This window comes from Marmota marmota, unplaced genomic scaffold, assembly GCF_001458135.2.
Source record: "Marmota marmota marmota unplaced genomic scaffold, marMar, whole genome shotgun sequence".
In the NCBI taxonomy this organism is placed as follows: Eukaryota; Metazoa; Chordata; class Mammalia; order Rodentia; family Sciuridae; genus Marmota; species Marmota marmota.
The window spans coordinates 39,984,857-39,999,679 of record NW_026000229.1 but is presented as its reverse complement, the minus strand read 5'-3'; the positions used below and the strand labels follow the sequence as shown (position 1 = coordinate 39,999,679).

The following is a 14,823-nucleotide window of genomic DNA, read 5'->3' as shown; positions in this document are numbered from 1 at the left end:
GACCCAGCTATTCCCCTTCTTGGTCTATTCCCTAAAGACCTAAAAAGAGCATGCTACAGGGACACTGCTACATCGATGTTCATAGCAGCACAATTCACAATAGCAAGACTGTGGAACCAACCCAGATGCCCTTCAATAGACGAATGGATAAAAAAAATGTGGCATTTATACACAATGGAGTATTACTCTGCATTAAAAAATGACAAAATCATAGAATTTGCAGGGAAATGGATGGCATTAGAGCAGATTATGCTAAGTGAAGCTAGCCAATCCCTAAAAAACAAATGCCAAATGTCTTCTTTGATATAAGGAGAGTGACTAAGAACAGAGTAGGGACGAAGAGCATGAGAAGAAGATTAACATTAAACAGGGATGATAGGTGGGAGGGAAAGGGAGAGAGATGGGAAATTGCATGGAAATGGAAGGAGACCCTCAGGGTTATACAAAATTACATAGAAGAGGAAGTGAGGGGTAAGGGAAAAAAAAACAAGGGGGAGAAATGAATTACAGTAGATGGGGTAGAGAGAGAAGAGAGGAGGGGAGGGGGGATAGCAGAGGATAGGAAAGGCAGCAGAACACAACAGACACTAGTATGGCAATATGTAAATCAGTGGATGTGTTACCGATGTGATTCTGCAATCTGTATACGGGGTAAAAATGGGAGTTCATAACCCACTTGAATCAAAGTGTGAAATATGATATATCAAGAACTATGTAATGTTTTGAACAACCAACAATAAAAATTTAAAAAAAAATAAAAAAATAAAATAAAACCTAAAAACAAAAAAGAAAATAGCCAATTGCAAGATATGTTATGTATACTCAGAAAACCCTGAATATAAAAGAAATTATTTGTACCCATTTAGGAAACTTACTCCCTTTTATTCTGGCAATCAGACTTACTTTTAAGTTAGAGAGACCCATTATTAGGCTGCTTGGGGTTCAGCAGAAGCACCCCAGCTCTTGTCTATTTAAAGGGATTAGCTCATAAAGTAATATGATTAGTTTTAGCATTCCTTAAAACTCCATCTGGGCAATTTCTCATAGTACAGAATTATAATCCAGTGTCCTAAAATCTGGGATGTCTTTTTACCATTAATCTGGGGTAAGTCCGTAAATTATATGATTCAGTGTAGGAAAGACAGTGGAATGAGATGGACATCATTACCTAAATACATGTATGAAGACATGAATGGTGTGACTCTACTTTGTGTACAACCAGAGACATGAAAAATTGTGCTCTATATGTGTAATATGAATTGAGTTGCATTCTGCTCTCACATATAACAAATTAGAATAAATTTTAAAAAATTATGTGATTCAGAAGTAGTCTGAGAATCCATAAAAATTATAAGCATCTTGCAAGGACTGATTTGACATTTTAAGAGACAAATCCACAATTCTCCACTCTCCCAGCAATGGAGAGGTTGTAGCACTATGCTGGGTGGGTATCAGGAGATAACAGAGCAGCAGGCATTCGGGATCATTGCTAATGCACAGGACTTTAGCAAGAGGTGAGAAACAAGAACTCAAAAAATAATTTACCATAGATATTAAAATCTGGGATTGGATACAAAAAGGTTGGAAACTTATTGAAGCTGTAAGACACAGTCATTTCATTTTAACACTGATTAGGCACCCATGTTTGCTTGGCACTTAATCCCGTCTAAATTCCAGGAACGTGCAGACCAACAGAGTGTGAATATGGTCTTCTGTTGGACTGACCAACCAAAGAAACTATCAGAAGCAAAAGTTGGGCCAGTCAGAAAACAAAGTACAGGAAGCTAGTTGGTGTCTTACCGCAGAGTGTGCTGTTCTGAGATGGTATGGAGTCAGTTCCTGTGGTTGAGCCTTCCTGGACCACAGGCAATTAGTCATTGCTTCCTCCATTTCTGCAGTTCTCTGTTCTTACCTCTACTGTAGAACTTATCCTGCCTTTCCCTAGATTGTATTCCCATTCCCTAGCACAAAGGCTGGAACAGAGGAAGTAACTAACAAATATGTGTGTGTTTTTTGTTTGTTTGTTTTTTGGCGGGATTCTAGGGAGTGAACCCAGGGGTGCTTAACCTCTGAGCCACATCCCCAGCCTTTTTCTGTATTTTATTTAGAGACAGGGTCTCATTGAGTGACTCAGGGCCTCACTAAGTTGCTGAGGCTGGCTTTGAATTCACAATTCTCCTGCCTCAGCCTCATGAGCCCCTGGGATTACAGGCATGTGCCACCACTCTAGGCACAAATGTGCTTTAATAGAATATTAGATTAAACAAATAAAAAGGTGAACAACCTGCCTTGTTTGGCACCTGCCTTGTTTGGCACTTTAGGGCCATAGGCTTGCCCTACTGTATTAGAAAAGGCTATTCTTGGACACAGGGTTGAGTTGGAATGAAACAGATTCTTCACTCATAAAACCCTCCCTCGATCCCTTCAATATGTAACCTGATGTAACACAGCAGAACTTTATAACTGTATTACTACATTAATGAATATTCTAATGTAATGATTTTATGTATCAAGAAACCTATGGGAAATAATTTTTTGTTTTTTTCTTGTGGAACTAGGGATTGAACCCAGGGCCTGACAGCTCACTCTACCAGTGAGCTACATCGCAGGCCCAAAATAAGTCTTTTCACTGAAGTAAAAATTCATTTATTCATTGCATGTTTCTTAAGGGCAAAAGTGGGGGGGAGCATATTTAAGGGAAAATAAAAGACTTTAAAAAATGGATACCCAATGCATCTCATCTTTATATTCAATGGTTTTCCTACCCACTCAATGATGGGATTTAGCTCTCATTTCTTTCTTTCTCTCTCTCTCTCTGCCCCCCCCCCACACACACACACACACACGCTGTGTTACTTTAGGCTCATTAACAGGTGCTTTTCAGCTACTTCCTTTTTCTAAAACAAGAAGCATTGAGTCAGCGATTTAGCCAGAGGGAAATCTAAGCAATGACTATTAATAATGAAGACTTACCAATGTTGGCAAAATCCATTTCCCCTTTACAAGATGAAGAGAGCAACTTACTGAAAGTTCATATCACTCACAAAGTCAAAGAGATTTTTTGGGGGGGAAAAATGCTTCTAGAAGGCTTGATTTAGTTAAAATTTAGATCACATATGTGGGGACATGTCCCAGCATTCTGTATGTTGGCTATTAACAGAGGCAACTTCTATTTCAAGATAAATACTAACAGAGAAATTAATATGTGTTAAGTGTCTACTGTATTCTAAGTATTGTGATAAGCTCTTGTGTAAAGTTGTCATTTGACCCCAACAATCCTGCAAATGAAGCTAGGAGTGCAGACGTGGCCTTTCTGCCTCTGAGGTCATGCTCCTTAACTGTTAGTTTCAACTGTCTCCATCTGAGATCTCTAACTCAGGATAAAGGCAGGTAAAACACAGATGGAGTCTCAATTTTGAAGGACTGTGTTCCACAAATTTTCCATTGAGAAAAGAAAAGAAAGAGAGAATGTCATTTCCCTAGATGTTCCAGAAATAGGATTCAGGGTTTGGGACTGAATGTCAGACAACCTACTACATATTTCCTCCTTTTGCTTACATTCCAAGGCATTGGTTCATCCCTGAAAGACAGAGGCATTTAAACTATCTCCCTGACAACTCATTCTGGCCCAAACTGCCACATTCACTTGCAACAAGAAGACTGTACAGTGGTTCAGAGTGACCCAGTTAAGAGCAGTCCCATTAAAGCTATTAAGTGTGGTTTCTTTTTCAGTGAGGTCATCCTGCTTAATCCCTGGGGACTGAAGCAGCCTCTCCAACAGCCTGTCTCAGCCTATGTCTTAGTAGACTAAAGGGCTCAACTTGTTACCTCTCTTAAAGTGAGAAGAAGGAAGATATCAAGAGTGAGAGAGAGGAGAGTTAAGAAGAAAGCAAACAGTAAAATGCTAGTCACGTGGAGAAACTACTTCAGGGACTGCAAAAAGACAGAAAGAGATTGGAAGTACTGCCAAGAAGGAAGTGGGAAGACTCCCCATCTACTTCCTCACCATTGAGTAAATCTGTCCTTCCTTAGAATCAACTGTAAGAAAGAGAATATACAAAAGGAACAAGTTTCAGAGAAAGCATCCTGGATTCTATCAGGGCAGAACGAAAAGCTGTAACTGTCCCATGTAGTTTCAGCTAGTTCACAGAGCAACATAGTGAAGCCTTCCTGGAGACATGCATAAAATAAAAAGTTATATTTCTTATTAAGAATCTCTCCATGAGTAGTTTCTAAATCAGAAACATTGGGTGGCGTGGGGAGGGTGTGACCAGCACTCTTTGTTTTAACATGTCCTCTAGGGGAAGTTAGGGAACCAATGGCTTGTATGCCTTTATCTCTCCCTCACATCTCTAGCATGAAAAGATAGTAAAGTCATATGAGAGTCCTTCCATTCAGACTTGTGAGATAAAATAACTACATACGTCCTGACTGCTAAAGTGAAAAATAAGAAAGTATGAAGATAAAGGCACCTAATGAAATATCTATATGTATGTATGTATATATCTACTCTGTTCATTTATCAATAGTAAATTTCTAAAGGGATTATTGATAGTTACCTCTATGAATCCAAATCTATGGGGGCGGGAGAGAGAAAAGGAAATTTTATGTGTTTCTTTTGTAACATTTGCTTAAAAATCATTCCTTCTTTTTATACCTTCATATATTTTAAAACTTCACAGTTGATTCTGATCATCAACCAAAATTAGGAACCCTTGGAGAGAATTGGTTGTAAGTGTTTATTAGTTTAGTAGCCATTAAGTGACTGCTTGAACATTTGTCCTTTGACCCTGTGGATTTTCTCCCAAGCTGTTTCCTGTAGCTTCTTTTGAAGTCTTGCTCCAGAAAATGCATACATTCAAGATAGGTCCATCACTGGGGTGGTGCCGGTCTCCCAAGACCAGTCCTGGAGTCCTGTATTATAAGAGCTTCTCAAAGCCACTGCTCTAACAAGCCCAAGGTTCCCCTCACTCAGAATCAGCAGTGTGCATCCAGATTCGTGAAGAAGATGCTAGAAATGCAATATGGTTTACATGACTAAATTCAATTAACAAATATCAAAACCATTTGACTATGGGGGTCTAGCTTGCTTCTTTTACAGAGATCAACATGCCCTGTTAGTATCCAGGAAGGAAAATAAAACCCAAGAGCAGAACAAATCTATGACAGCACTCTATTAGACTATTCTTTCCATTCAGTTAGAAGCAGTAAGAGCTCCAGGCATAATTGTGAAGCACCTTAAACCTATCTGTCTAATTTCCACTTTCTAAGTCCCTCTCATCCTCCCACGATTGGGTGTTATGGTGGAAACTGAACACCCATGTCTTTACCCTGGAGTCCTCAAAACTAATTCTATTGGAGCCCCACCCATGCATGCCCACCATGAGGCATCTTCAAAATTACTCCTTCAGGATGCTCCTCCCAGTATCACAGTTATACCGTCTTCCTCCCTTCCCATCCAAACATTTAGTCCCTGTGCTAGCCAGCTTTTTGTCATTGTGACTAAAATACCCGACAAGAACAACTTAGAGAAGGAAAAGTTTGTTTTGGGCTCACAGTTTCAGAGGTTCAGTCCATCATGGCAACTCCATTGTGCTGGACCTAAAGTGATAGTGGAACATCATGGCAGAAGGGCATGTCAGAGGAAAGCTGCTCACTTCAAGGCAGGAGGGAAGCAGAAAGAGAACATATAATGACCAGGGATAAAATATAAACCCCAGAGGAACACACCTAGTGACCTACTTCTTTCAGCCATACCCCACCTGTCTACAGTTACCACCCAGTTAGTCCATTCAAATTATTAATCCAGTGAATGGATTAATCCACCAATTAAATTCAGTTCTCATAATCTAAACATTTCACCACCTGCACTAACACAGGAGCTTGCGGGGATACCTCATATCCAAGCCATAACAGTTCCTTAATATTTTAACTTTATTCAGGTGTAACTGAAGAAAGCAATTCCAGAAAGTCACCCTGAAGGCTCTATCAGTAGTTTTCAATCTTATTATCCCAAATCCTCCAACTTACCTGAGATATCTGGCACATGGGAATACTAGGGGGAAAAGGGAACAGTTACGGACTATATCAGATTTCCCAGGAGGATTGTGTGATTTTAAAGAGTCCCCAGTTCTGATACATAGTCTTCAAGTGACTTCTTTTGAATTGATAGGCTTGACATAAATTTCATAGTTAATTCCCTTAAGGCTATCTATGTGTAAATAAAGAATTATTTAAGCCAAAATTGAATCTCTAATTATGGAATCACATGTAGATTGCTTGTAGGGAAGATATTTGGGGATAAGGATCCTTCCTGGGTCCCCCCAAATACATCACACCATCAAATGATTAACTTGCTTAACATTAGGTTTGCTCCTTTTGCTCGAAACTTTGCTAAAGATTTGCTAATAATCTTACAGAACCTTCCCAGTAGGTCACTTGAAATTCCACTTATAAGACTGGTCTTGCTTAAAGAAAGGCAAGAGAGGAAAACTATGCAATCCATCACCTCTTGGTTCTTAATGGTATTGACTCTCGAAACCCAGAGGAATGCTAGCTTCCATAAGCTTCTCTCCACAGACTGATATTTTAAGTCTGGAATGCTAAGAACTAACAACCTTCATTTTGCCCTTGCGGACAGAACATTGGTAGCTGGTTTACCTGACCTACAATAGGCAGCTCTGTTTTTCTGTTGGAAAATTTGGAAACTAATGTGGAAAATGTAATGACAGCGGCCTCATAAAACAAAGAAATATCCACCCACCAATATTTTTTTTCAGAGCTCACGATATAACAAGTGCATTGTCTTCACTTTGAATCATCACTTTACCTTCCTTCTCTAGGACGCTTCAGAAAAACCCACATCTGGAACTCCCTAAAAATGATCTCTGCTCTCAAGACAGATCTGCTCATCATCCCTTAATCCAGACACCAAATATCTTCATCACCACAAAAACTGGAAATGACATTGCTATTACAAAAGCAAATGCCACCCCTATAAGTGAACTACAAAGACATTGTTTCCAGACAAATGTTTTGGTTTAGAACAATTGGACAGGGATGGTGTAGACTCATACTTACCTAAAAATCTTCCCTAGAGTGAAAAGGTGATGATCTAAAACTCTAATCACATTTTAAAAAATGAAATTCACCACAGAAGCTAAACGCTAATGATTCCAGCCATTAAAATTCCAGTCTAAGATCTAAAAGGTGGATCTGAGGCCCTTTCACCAAGAAAAGCTGCAGCCATTTATTAGAAGCCCAAAGCCTCAGAGTGAAACCGGCTTAACATTCTGGTAACTGTGACTGAATCACCCAACAAGGACTTAACACACACCTTAAAGAAGTTTTGTTTGTTTGTTTGTTTTAGCAAGTCTTATTCATTATAAATAATAGAAGTCCACTTGAACCATCTTAAATAAAGAAGGGTTATTATAAGTCTATCTCATGGATCCCAAGTTTAGGGAAAACAGGACTCATAAGGACAGAGTCAGATACACGATGATTCTCAAAATCTACATCACTGATTCTCTCCCCCTATATCTCTCTCTGTCTCTGTTTCTCTCTCTCCTCTCTCTCTCTCCCCTTCCCTCCCTTCTCCTTTTCTCTCTCCCCCTCCCTTGCTTTATCTCACTCTTTCCTCCCTTCCTTTTTCTTTCTGTCTCCTTCCCTCCCCATGGTTTCCATTTCTGCCTTTCTCTGAAGCTGTGCTTCTATCTTGCCTCTCAGCAGAAGCACCTTCTTGGCTTCTCCATGTATAAGCTATAAACTTGCAACTGGGCTTTTGGTCAGCATGGTCTGACTGAAGCCCAATTGGAAACTCTTGAGAAAGAACCAGAGAGACCCATCATGGTTGAGCACTCTGTGCACCAAAGGAGGTATGAAGGGACAGGTCTCATGGTACAGCATGGCTTCTGGGGCTCTACTACCTGAGAGCAGGGGTACATCTCCTAGAAAGAGAGTCATTTGGGCTGGGAAAAGAGTAGTTATTCCTCTTACTGAAAAACATTTTAGAATCTGAAGTTCAACAAATTGATGAGTAGAAAAACCATTAGCTTACCTTTGGGAATTTTTTCTCTCCATATTTGTTTCCATTAACTTGCAAACTTATATCTTCTAGTGTCCTTTCCTGGGAGAAAAAATACATACATATTAAAAAGATTGGTGCAGTAGAGAAATCAGTAGACTGGGGGGGCTCAGGAGACACAGGCTACACCAAGAACAGCAATAAGTAATCTCACATTATGCCAGAGTCTTTAAGGCCCCCTTCGTGTCTACTGTTCTACTTCTTTTGAGGCTGTAAGAAGTCTGTTCTTATAATAACTATGTGGGGGAAAGGACCCTCTAATTTGCAAGGTGCCTTTGGAGGAATATTGACTCAGGGGCAATATCAAGCAGGTCTACATGTCTGGCTTTGTAGTTACTTCTTTGGAAATCTGGAGATCAGGATTCAGGGGGAAATTGCTTGTATATTGGCAGCTTCTTTCACTCTTTCTAACTATTTGGGTGCCAATTATGGAAGTCTCTAAAGGAATTAGAATATCAAAAGTGAGTTTAATTTACCTGATATTCAACAACAAAATTAGCCTCCGGGGCATTCAAACCACACTCCTGCTAAATTGGGCACTTCTTGTGTCACTTAAATTCCAATGTGCATTCAAAATAACAACCCCCAAAACAATGTACTAGGCCTTATTAAGCTCTGCTCTGGGGATTCATGCAAGAGTGATAGTGAAAGCGCATTAAACATAGAAAGAGAGCATCTTGAGGCCTGCTGGCTCATTTCCTCTGATGGAAATCAATAAGCTTTTGACCACCACCAGCACTATCAAAAAGCAGATGCTCAGCAGATCAGCCACACCTTACATTTCGCATCCTTTCCCATTAGAACTGCTTCAGTATGGTTTTTGAATCAGGCCGGATCAATCAGATATAAAAGAAGATATGTCTTGTCTTCTCTAGCACAAATTTCCGCTTTAAAAGGAAAATGGGTTCCTATTTTGAAAAGCTGATAATAAATCAGGAAAGTGGTACATCCACTGTGCCAACCATACTTTTTTTCTTACGTATATTATACTTTGTTATTAAAGATACTTAAAAGAATCAATTAGGAATTTTTCAGTTAGAAATATTACTTTACAAGTGGCCTCTCACCCAACAAAATACTGTGATTGTGTGTGTGTGTGTGTGTGTGTGTGTATTCAATTTTAATGTACATAATGTATTGAGCACAAATACCTTACATATACTAAGTGAGTAAATGAGCAATAAATATATGGTTCCCTTATTTTCCTGAGTTGAATTAAATATTCAATAAAAAAGGAGAGAAAGAAGTCTAGAAATATTTGGGAATTTGTTCCCAAGATTATAATATCACACTCAACTCAATTGTTCATTTCCCCCCATGGTCTCAAAGTGTTTTCACATTTATTATTGCTCTTTTACAATGTGGCATAAACAGTGCTAAAATAATTTTCAACTCCATCCTTAGTAGAAAAAATTAAGGCCCTCCCCCCAAAATAAAAGACTCCTCCAAATGTTCAGACCTTTCTCTTTTTATTTTTATTTACTCATTTGTTTTTATTTTTGTAGTACTAAGGATTGAACCCAGGACCTCACATATGCTAGGCAAGCACTCGACCATGGAGCCCAGATCTTTTTAATTTTATTTTGAGACAGGGTCTTACTAAGTTGCTGAGGCTGGCCTTGAACTTACAGTCTCCCCAATACCTAGAATTACAGGTATATGCCACCACATTCAGCTTCACATTTTCTGATTTTAATTAAAAGACTTGAATCAGAGTCTCTGACTCTGACTAATTGTCCAACTTGCAATACCTCGTTAGGAATTCTATACTAAACACCCTTATACAATAGGCTGTATGGTTTTTCTTAACGGACCTTATATTATTCAGATGGTAGGTCACTGGTGTCATACTAAACAAAAAATAATAGCCAGTTTGAATCTCTTTCTCATTCTCTCTTTCATCTCTCTCTAACACATACACTTTGTGTGTGTACACAAATGTAATACATACACACACACATATATATATATACTAATTGCTAATATCCCAGAAATACCTAGGAGAAGAATTCCAGTTCTAAAAAATGCAAGACTAAACAAGATTTTACTATTGGCATGCCATTGATATTGCAACCCTTCTCAGGATTGGAACCCTCATGAGACACTCTGATGAAATCATACAGCCTGAGCAGATAATGCAGAATCTTAACAGTTTGAAAGGCAATAAAGTAATATCAAGACAATGAACAATTATCAGAGCTACTAATTGTGTTCAGGGGTCTTTTTGAGAACTTAGCAGGTCTGGAATAATGAGCAAGAGGCTGATTTTTCTCTGTAGTTTGCAACAGACTATTATTGTAATCATTTGAATTTTCTACACACCCATCACAGGGAATACAATTCAAAGCAGGATGCAGTATTGACATCATGTTCCCTGGAGATGCCATGTAACCACAAGTCTACCCATTGCCAAAGCCTGAATATCAAAATGGATAAGGCTTTCAGGAAGAACCTCCCCTTCCATTCATACTGCCCTACATAGCAGTGTCCATCAAAGACACACCTCTGTCCACAGGGAACCACTTTCTACACTTCTTGATCTTCCATGAACTGGCACACACCTATGAGCTTGGATTTGTTAAAAGACACTGGGAAGAGAGGGAATTTATTCTTGGCATTCAGCTATTCACCAGCCTCCTTCAGCCTCCTTCCCACTGTCATCTTCCTTATGGATGTGCCCCATACTGCCATTCCCTTCATTGTTTCTTTACAAGAGTCTGGTCAAAAATAAAAAATTAAATTATTTTCCCCAAAAAACATATATATATATATATATATGAGTCAGATCACATAAAAGGTCACATCACACCATAAATTTTTAAATAAAAAATAACACAGAGAGCTATTCTCTACAATTCCAAGTATTTCTTCTGCTTTTTACTTCGTATTTTTAGTTGCTCATTTTCTTCTTCCATTTATTTATTTAGGCAGCACCAGGGTTTGAACCCACAACCTCGTGCATGCTAGGCAAGCACTTTACAACTGAGCTACATTCCCAACCCTTGCTTCATATTTCTAGATAATTTTCTTTTATCATTTTTTGTTTGTTTTTCTCCTTCATATTTGACCTATTATCATCCTATTGGAAAGGATAGAATTTAACTCTCTTACATAAACCCCTACCTGTGTGTATGTATGCACACATATTTCCCATTCTCTCAATACAAGGATTCTGATTAAATCAACCTTCAGTATTTACATTATTATAATCATATAAAGATCATCCACAGATAAGACATGTAAGTACAGTTTAGTTGTATTTTCTTTCTTACAAAACTTTTGTTTCTATAGAGTTACTAATGGTTACTATTTTGGTTTTCTGTGTGTCTTTCACTATTCCATAATCGGCTCTGTGACAGTTATAAAATTCTTAATTAATCAAACACATCAGATAGTCCATAAATAAGTTCCTCCCTCCCCATATTGGACCAACTCCTTGAAAAGCCTCCTCCTGTCTTGCTCCAACTTGGACCATTTGCTCCTACACCTGCTGTACAACTGCCATCCTGGGACTTCCAATTGCCATCATGCTGGAAGTACTACTCTATTTTCCTCTGTGATGATTCCCATTTTTTTCTGAATCCATCTTCCTATTCCCATTTTTATTCCCACATTTTGGTGGAACATGTTTTCTAGTAAATAGCTCAGAAAGGTTGACTTGGGAGGTAGATGTCACATGCATGTCAACATATTTTTGTCAGCCGGGTGCCGTGGTGCAAGTCTGTAATCCCAGCAACTCAGGAGGCTGAGACAGGAGCATCTTGAGTTTAAAACCAGCCTCAGCAAAAGTGAGGTGCTAAACAATTCAGTGAGACCCTGTCTCTAAATAAAATACAAAATAGAGCTGGGGATGTGGCTCAGTGATTGAGTGCCTCTGAGTTCATGAGGAAATCTAATCTGGAAATAACTTTTGCACATGATGCAACAATTTGAAAGGATTGCTCCTTTTTTTTTTTCTAGTTTCCAATGTTGTTATTGAGAGATTTGAATAATTCTAATTCCCAGTTCTTTGTGGGACTATTTTTCCTCCCCCTCTCTGGAAATTCTAGATTTTTCTATTTAACCCCGACAGGTTCACAAATGTAACAATGGTGCAGGATTTATTTTGGCATTCATTTTTTAAACATTTTGCAGTCAAAGTTGTGGGCACTTGGTATACACTTTCAACCCACAGACCTATTTTTTTCAGTTCTGGAAAGTTTTCTTATATTACTTTTCTTTTTATAATCCCCCTTTCCTCTTCATTTTCTCTATTCTCTCCTTATGAATTTTTTTTTTTTTTTGGTTGAGGATGGATCTTCTGGGTGGATCCTCTAATCATGTTATCTTTGCCTTCCCATTTTTTTTCTCACTTCTTTTTCTTCAACTTTATCTTCTAATCCTTATTTGAATGTTTTCCTGATTTTATATATATATCGAACCCAGTGCCGCCTCATGCATGCTAGGCAAGAGCTCTAGCCCTGAGCCACAACCCCAGCCCCTATATTTTTAATTTGCAAACAATTTTCCTTTCCTTTGCATGTTTCATGGTAAAACTTTTTCCTTTCATTTTTCTGAGAAATTTCTTTCCTGAAATTTTCTATTTGCTGCATTATCTTTTTATTTTTTATTTTTTTAATATTTGTCGGAGTTACCATTTAGCGGGGTGCTGGGAATTGAACCCAAGGCCTTGTGTATGCAAGGCAAGCACTCTGCCAACTGAGCTATATCCCCAGCCCCACAGATTTAGCCTCATATTCGACATTAGAAGCATCTCATGATCTTTTATTCACTGTTCATATTTCAACAAGGCACCAGAGAGCTGATCAAAAGAATTTGGGTTTGATAACTGGTGGCTTTTACTATAGGACCAGGAATATTTATAGGGTAATAAAATGCCGGTTCCTATAGGTCTTCTTTGCTAAACCAGTCAGATTTCCCAGAGAATAATCCCTCCACTTGTTGTCTGGGTGCAAGGTTCTATGTGCCATGTAAGGGAAGAAAACTGGAGTTCACACTCCTCAGAACACAGACTATCATTAATTCTCCAAATTTTAATATTGCTTTTCACACACATCCTCAGATATTTCTTGTATTTTGGAATTCAAAGACTTGCTGATGAGTTTCTCCATAAGGTAGATTTATTTGAACCTTGGTTCTGGGGAGATGGAGTAGTCACAGCTGAACTGATCTGAGGAAGAATCTAGAGATCAAATGATTTTTTCCCAGAACTGATTTTCAGCTCCACTCATGCCCACTTCCAGGGTAACTTCCTCTAGTTCCCAAATGTGCCTCAGGCTCATTAGCAAGAGTCTACTTACTTCCTTGTATAGCATTTTCTACACGTACATTTAATTTTGGGGCATCTCATTTTGTCTTCAGAATTTTGATGGCATCTATCTTTCGCATCTTTTTTCTCTACAGGATGAATTTATAACTTTGTCCTTTCTTTACTGTTATTTTAGTAGAGTTTAGAGAGATAACTTATGTGTTCCATTCACCTATTGACTATAGGTCCCTCTATCCACCATGGTATTTGAATTTATTGGACCAATATCTTCTTAACATGAGAAAATACCTGTAGATAATAAGAAATACTATATTAGGTCTAATGGAAGTTTTATATATGTTGAGAAACAATATATATATAAACATATATAAGTTTTATATATGTTGAGAAACAAAATACATTCATATAACATTTTTTTAAAAGAAATTAATATAAACTTTCAATTATATGGTAAATACAACAATTAAGGGAAAGGGAAGGATATAACTAACCACTGCAGGCATTCAGACTTGAGAACCATCTCCTTGGCCTAGAATGTGAGGGCAGGTTTCACCAAGAGAGTAGAACTTGAATTTCACAGAATTTGGCAAGCCTTTGAAAGGGAGAGAATTCTGGGTGAGAAAAACAGTACAAAATGGAGAAGGTGCAGGGAATGAATTTGCAAGAACAGAAGATTTGTAGTAGGAAACTAAAACTTGGTTATCACCAATTTTATACTTATAGTGAAAAATATGCTAAGAAAAACAGAGATATTCATTAAAAACAAAACAAAACAAAAACACACTATCTGACACTCCCAGTTGAGGTCCTAGCTGTATCTTGGACTTGATGTATAATTAGGGTGAGACACTACAATGTATTATCTCCAGGTTTCCATTCACAGTCTGCTAATTATACCCAACAAAACTTCCTTTTCTGTTTTATGGTGTAATTCTCAGGCACAATATCTAGCCTCTTCCAAAGGGATTAGCAGATGAAGAAGCAGATTCTGTCATTCTTTCTATCTGAATCTTATTATTCTTATGTCTGAATCAGATATTTTTGAATCTACTAGAGTAAACAAACAGTTTTTAAAAAGGGGAGTGGGTAGGTGGACTACAGCTACAAAGGAAGTAATAGTTATCTTTTAGGAAGAGAGAAAGTGAATATGGGATAAAATATTCTCTGCAACAGCAAATATGCTGAGGATGGCAACTGAATAATTGTTCATAGTATAACTTAACAAAAGGGTAATGCATCCTATCAAAAGAAGAGGGAGAAACAGGAAGAAACAATTCAAATTGGAATACTGTGCACTTAAAGTAAAATGTGATTGATTTAAGTTTATAGAAAAGTTTATGACTATTTGATGGCATAAAACAAATTTTAAATATGTGAAATTATGAATATTTATCATGCCAATATATATTCTCAAAATAAATAAAAATCTGGATAGATAATTATGTCAATTTTCTGCTGCTATAACAAA

At 37.9% G+C, this 14,823-nt stretch overlaps 1 long non-coding RNA gene across 1 annotated transcript in view; it reads right to left on the bottom strand.

Annotated features, from left to right (window-relative positions):
• Positions 1 to 4,725: 4,725 nt before the first annotated feature.
• LOC125613315 overlaps positions 4,726 to 14,823 on the bottom strand; it is a 148,152-nt gene continuing 138,054 nt past the window's right edge. The window contains exons 2-4 of the long non-coding RNA XR_007343842.1: positions 8,060 to 8,128; positions 5,557 to 5,656; positions 4,726 to 5,011 (exon numbers count right to left, since the gene is read on the bottom strand). This is a non-coding gene — a long non-coding RNA (uncharacterized LOC125613315). The remainder of the gene's footprint in view (positions 5,012 to 5,556; positions 5,657 to 8,059; positions 8,129 to 14,823) is intronic.